Source organism: Natrix helvetica (assembly GCF_964273705.1).
Source record: "Natrix helvetica genome assembly, chromosome: 2".
NCBI lineage: Eukaryota > Metazoa > Chordata > Lepidosauria > Squamata > Natricidae > Natrix > Natrix helvetica.
In genome coordinates, this window is record NC_138552.1 from 275,356,255 (window position 1) to 275,363,334 (window position 7,080).

Genomic DNA, 7,080 nt, shown 5'->3' on the forward strand with positions numbered 1-7,080 from the left:
CATGCTGGTGCACTTATGAACACTCCCTTTAGGAATGGGGTGACGTCCATGGTAGACAGTTTAAGGCTGAAGCTGTGGGGATTTGAGGATGTAGCAACAGAGTCAGGTAGAGCATTTGAGGTGTTGACCACTCTGTTGCTGAAGTCATATTTTCTGCAATGGAGTTTGGAGCAGTTTACTTTGAGTTTGTATCGATTGTTTGCCCGTGTATTATTGTGGTTGAAGCTGAAGTTGTTGTTGATGGGTAGGGCATTGTAGCAGACAATTTTGTGTACTATGCATAGGTCAGACCACAGACGGTGTAGTTCCAGGTTGTCCAAGCCCAAATGTTTGAGCCCGGTGGCATAAGGGATTCTATTGTGAACAGAGGAGTGGAGTACTCTTCTCATGAAGTACCTCTGGACCCACTCAATCTTATGAATGTCCGATGTATAACATGGATTCCAGGCAGATGAGCTGTATTCGAGAATTGGTCTGGTAAAAGTTTTATATGCCCTAGTTAGCAATACAATGTTACCGGAGAAGAAGCTTTGCAAAATTAGGTTAGCAACTCAATGCCTTTTTGGCAATCCTATTACAGTGGGCACTGGGGCTTAGATGGTTTGAGATGAGTACTCCTAGGTCCTTGACAGAGTGTGTGTGTGGGGGGTCATCTAGGTGGTCATATCCACCTAGCTTGTATTTGGTGTTCTGATTTTTATTGCCAATGTGTTAAACATAGCTCAGTTGGGAACAAGGTAAATGGTAACGGATGCCGTGTTGGAAGACCTGAAAGACCACATTGGGGGCAGATCATCCTGGAGAAAAATCTGTCTCCTTAGTGGTTACTAAGGATTGACACTGACCTGATGGGTCAAAATCCATCTATCAGGGAGCAAATAACCTCCAGTGCTGGTGAACTCCTCAAGGTGGAATAATGCAGTCTTCTCTTTAGAATTGTTCTAGTTTAGATTCCTGCATGCAGCAGGAGGTGGCTCAAAGACATTTCACTGCTGTATGAGTTCATTGTTTGTTCAAATTTCAAAATTAAACATGTTTTTGACTTCACCTTCGACAGCAAGAGTTCTCTCACCACTTCTTTCCCCTGTCCAAAGTGCTGAAATACATTTTTTTTAAGCTGCTGCAAATGGAGAGCTGTGTTAATACAGGTAGTCCTTGACTTACAATAGTTCATGGAGTGGCCATTCAAAGCTTCAATGGCACTGAAAAAAGTGGCTTATGACCATTTTTCACAGTTGCGACCTCGCAGCATCCTCATGATCATGTCAGTGGTGCGTTCTTACCGGTTTGGACCAGTTCGGCTGAACTGGTAGTGGTTTGGCGGCCTGGATCGCTGGAACCAGCAGTGACCCAGGCCTGCCACGCCCCTGAACCGGTTCTCCGGTTCTGTGCAGGACCATTTTTATTGCACTATGCATGTGCACGCAGTGCGCCCACGAGCAAACTGGCAGTCGTGCCTACTGGAACCCACCCCTGGATCATGTGATCAAAATTCAGGTCATGTGATCACTTTTTGCCACCTTCTGGCAAGCAAAGTCAATGGGGAAGCCAGATTCACTTCAGAACCATGTTACTAGCTCAACAACTGAAGTGATTCACTTAACAACTGTGGCAAGAAAGATTATAAATAAAGGTAAAGTTTCCCCTCTCACATATGTGCTAGACATTTCCAACTCTAAGGGGCAGTGCTCATGTCTGTTTCAAAGCTGAAGAACCAGCGCTGTCCAAAGACATCTCCATGGTCATGTGGCTGGCATGAGTAAATGCCAAAGGGCCACGGAATGCTGTTACCTTCCCACCAAAGGTGGTCCCTATTTTTCTACTTGCATTTTTAATGTGCTTTCAAACTGCTAGGTTGGCAGAAGCTGGGACATTAACAGGCGCTCACTCTGTTATGCGGCACTAGGGATTCGAAACACCGAACTGCTGACCTTTCTGATCGACAAGCTCAGCATCTTAGCCACTGAGCCACCGCATCCCTTACAAGAAAGGTTATACAATGGGGCAAAATTCACTTAACAAATGTCTCACTTAACAACAGAAATTTTGGGTGCAATTATGATGATAATTCAAGGATTACCTTTGTATGGCAGCCTAAAAATTAGGAGTCTGGCAGCACTTTTTCAGAGTCAGCCATTTTAATAGAAGGCATCGGCTTCATCAGATGTAACCCCACTCTTCCTGATTTTATTTCATTTTTATGGCAGGCGCTAATCAAACACATTATGCAGTAAACCCTAGCAGAAGACCTTTAAAAACGTTTTCCCTTCTGGATTGGGATTGATTTAATTTCAAATGAAACCCTATTTTCCCTCCCCAGTCTTTATTTTGTAATTATGATTGATGAATTTTAAATTTGCTTTTTGATTTATTCTGGTCCGTAATGAAGCTCCCCCCCCCAAAAGAATTCTGGTCTGGGAGAATCCCTTCTGTTTATTCTTACTTATTATTTTTTTCCAAAAAACCCCCCAACAACTCTTAACTGCATTTTACATTGATTGAATAAAATGAGGGGGATTTTTAAAAAAAGCATAGTTGTCATGCTGTTTGGGATTTGTCAAATCTCTGTTGAAAAAACTTCCCTTTCCATTTTCCGTTTCAAACATATGGAGAGATTCTGTTTTATAGACATATGCAATGAAACAGATGGTGTTTAAGGATGCTGGGTAGCAAGCAAGAAAAACATGGGAGGCCCTGAAAAGGCAAAGTGGTGCAGTTGGATTGCTGAATCTAAAGGCTGAGCACAATATAATGATATTAGGGTCAGGATTGTGGGAAGCTATGCCTCAGTTCAGTCTGTATGCAAGGATATGGAAAGAGCTCTGCTGAATTCATCCTAGGATCAATCTATCACCACCCAAATCTTCTGGGACTGTAAGTTTCAGAACAAAGATAGTACTGACACTAGTTGGGGGTCCAGGGATGCATCTGGTCCAGCTTCTGACATCAGGGATTATTCCACATTGACACCCTTAAAATAATGTTGTCACTGCTTCCCTAATGCCCTCTGACTGTTTTCCTCCAAGTAAAACGAATTCTGGGGCATTCTGATTCCTCTCTCCTCTCCTCTCCTCTCCTCTCCTCTCCTCTCCTCTCCTCTCCTCTCCTCTCCTCTCCTCTCCTCTCCTCTCCTCTCCTCTCCCCTTTCCTTCCTTCCTTCCTTCCTTCCTTCCTTCCTTCCTTCCTTCCTTCCTTCCTTCCTTCCTTCCTTCCTTCCTTCCTTCGCAATGGCACTTAGACTTATATACCACTTCATAGTGCTTTTACAGCCCTCTCTATGCAGTTTACCTATTGCCCCCAACAATCTGGGTCCTCATTTTACCCACCTCAGAAGGATGGAAGGCTGAGTCAACCTTGAGCCTCGTGAGATTTGAATTGCCAAATTGCTGGTAGTCAACAGTCAGCTGAAGTAGACTGCAGTACTGCACTCTAACCATTACACCACCTCAGCTCGCTCCTTCCTTCCTTCCTTCCTTCCTTCCTTCCTTCCTTCCTTCCTTCCTTCCTTCCTTCCTTCCTTCCTTCCTTCCTTCCTTAACTCTGAGCTGCTTACATTAACAGTAAGAAACACAAAGACAAAGCAATTCTCAAACATCAACAAATAACAAATCTGATTAAAAGAACAGTATTATCAGAAAGGCAGCCCATGAACACAGCTTCACGGTAGCAGTGAAATCTCTATGGACCAGAGAGTCTTCACAATGTTACAAAAGGCAAGCAGGATGAAGTCCCACCAATCTCAGGGGCTTAGTAATGCCACCAAGAACTGTCTCTGGGTCCTACCCCTTTCACTTCACACCACATGATGATCGTCATCATCCCCTCTCTGAATTACTGCACAAAATTGATTAAACCCAGTCAGGAGCAGTGGTGGGTTGCAGGCAGTATGCCTCGGTATGGGCGTACCGGTGCCTGCCCGGAGCATCGGGTACTGTTCCGGTATGGTGCTGCGGAGGGCCCGCCCATGCTCCTTACCTGTTTTTAAACTCTTCGGCGCTTCCAGGCACACACATGCTGAGTACAGCGCCTGTGAGATACTCTGCCAAGCAGCTGGAGTGTCGCGGAGGCTCAAGAAGGCGTTGCTGGAGGGAAAGACGCTTGGGCGCACTGAGCGCGTTCATGTGGACAACGATGGAACCTGTTTCAACCATACCGGTTGCAACAGGGTCCAGAACCCACCAGTGGTCAGGAGAGATTTTGCAGATGGGTCATAGATTAATCCAAGGACTTTGAATTGGACCTGAAACATATTGGTAACAATTGCAGCAACCAGAGCACCAACAATGGTTATGTAGCAAAAACCAATCATCCTTGGAAAATTGCATTTTGGACTACCTGTTTCTTACGGCTCATCTTCAGAGGTAGCCTTGTGGACTCCACACTGCAGTGGTATGATCATACAATGATGAGACTTCAAGTTCTCTTTATCATGAACTTCTCTAGGTCAACTCTTTTTGAAAGCCATTTAAGTCAGTGGTCATCACACCATGCAGCATTTTCTCCACATCAGTGTATATTTCATTTCAAAAGACATGATAGCAGTCTTCCAATATTTGAGGGGCTGCCACAGAGAGGAGGTGGTCAAGCTATTTTCCAAAGCACCTGAAGGCCAGACAAGGAATAATGGAAACTGACCAAGGAGAGATTCAACCTAGAAACAAGGAGGAACTTTCTGACAGTGAGAACAATCAACCAATGGAACAGAAGTTGCCTTTGGAAGTTGTGGGAGCTTCATCACTGGAGACTTTTAAGAAGAGATTGGACTGCCATTTGTCAGAAATGATGTAGGGTCTCCTGCCAGGGCAGGGATTTGGTCTAGAAGACTTACAGTGCAAGGTCCCTTCCAACTCTGTTAAACTGTTAAATTTCTTTTAAAGTTTAGGAAGTTATTTGAGCCTGGGCAATCCTATTGTTTTACTGTGTTTTTAACTTATGTATTGGACATATTGTAAGCCACCTACTGCAGTGTTTTTCAATCTTGGCAATTTTAAGATGTATGGACTTCAGTTCTACGAATTCCCCAGCCAACATAATTTTAGACCTGCCAAGGTTGAGAAACACTGATCTAGAGGCTATCTGGAGTTAGGTGGCCTTAACAAATGCAATGTATAAAAAAACAGTCTAAAACAAAGGCAGCAGTCTGATTTTGGTGGCTGAGCTTTATCAAGCTTCCTCATGTCTTATTTGCCTTAATGTGTGAAAGGGCTGTGGATGAAGCCTATTTTAACTCTTCTTGCATGGATACTGGGAAGAGGAATACCATATCTGATCCTAAAGAAATCTCCACTAGATCATTATAGATAATGCTGTCACATATGCCATATGTTGGGGGAGGGGAGGGGCGAAGAATAAGTGTTGATATAGCTTAAAGGTAAAGGTTCCCCTCCAACATATGTGCTAGTCATTCCCGACTCTAGGGGGTGGTGCTCATCTCCATTTCAAAGCTGAAGAGCCTGTGCTATTCGAAGACGTCTCCGTGGTCATGTGGCTGGCATGACTAAACACTGAAGGTGCACGGAACGCTGTTACCTTCCCACCAAAGGTGGTCCCTATTGTTGTATTTGCTTTTTTACATGCTTTCGAACTGCTAGGTTGGCAGAAGCTGGGACAAGGAGCGGGAGCTCACTCCATTATGTGGCACTAGGGATTCAAACTGCTGAACTGTCAACCTTTCTGATTGATAAGCTCAGCGTCTTAGCCACTGAGCCTCCGTGTCCCTACTGATATAGCTTACTGGTAGCTAAAGTGCTCACTTGAGTCATAGTGCCACCCTTGAGTGAAATGGATTATCTGGTTGTATTTCAATCTGGTTTCCAGTTGGAGTATAGCTTGGAAACTATTGTCTTCTTGCTGATAGATGGTTACCAGAATGAAATCAGAGGGAATATGATCCTGCTAATTCCATGGTTTCAACATCTTTGCTAATACTTTCTTTCTGGATTACTTCTAATGTCCCCCCCCCCTAACAATTGTTCAGTTCTTACTTGGTTGAATAGTTCCAGAAGGTGGTGGACTGATGTTAAATCTCATATTGAGTTCTTCAGAAGACTTTTGTTCCGTTCCATTTTCAGAGCATGAAAGAATTAGGAAGTGATGCGAATGAAATTAGGAAGTGATGTAGTTCAAGGCTTTTGATTGATATGTCAAAGTTTTTTTTAGTTTCCAGGTTGGCTAAATTCCATAAAAAGTGATTAAGATGCTCAAATACTCTTTGAGGTCCTTGGCATATAGGATGGAGAAAGCTTCCCCTGAGAATTCTTGTTCTTTCTTCAATCAGGGAAGAGAAAAGGAAGGAAGGTGCCAGACCTACAGTCAGAAATACTAACAGAATAACAAGTGGGAAGGGATCTTGGAATTTATCTAGTCCAACCCACTGCTCAGGCAGGAAACCCTATAACATTTCAGACAAATGGTTGTCCAATCTCTTCTTGAAATCCTCCAGTTGGAGCACTCTTCTCGAGGCAAGTTGTTTCACTGATTAATTGTCAGTGGACATTCCGCCTTAGTTCTAGATTGCTTCTCTCCTTGATTAGTTTCTATCCATTGCTTCAGACTTTGTCCTGCCTTCAGGTGCTTTGAAGAATAGGTAGACCTCCTCTTCTTTGTAGCAACCCCTTAGATATTGGAACACTACTATCACGTCACCTCTAGGCCTTCTTTTCATTAAATTAGACATACCCAGTTCCTGCAACCATTCGTCATATGTTTTAGCTTCCAGTTACCTTATCACCTTGTTGCCTATTTTTACTTGTATTCCCAATCTGACTTTTATGATACTGTTTTTGATATGTTGAACTTTTTCTGCTTTTTCCCTGTTGCTTGTCATCTTCTTGCCATTTTCTCCTGTTAATGAACCAATCATTTCCTTGAATTTTTTCTTGTTTTTTACATGTTGAAAAAAGCTTAAAAAACGTTTAACACAAGTTTGTTTTGAGCTTTCCTGACTTCATCTTTCTAAACTCAGAATATTTGCTGATATTCTGCCTTGGTAATGTGCCCCCCTTTCCACTTTTTATACTTGTCCTTTTTGTCTTTCAGTTTATCAGATATTCTTTGTTGGGCTTTTAGAATCTCACTTTT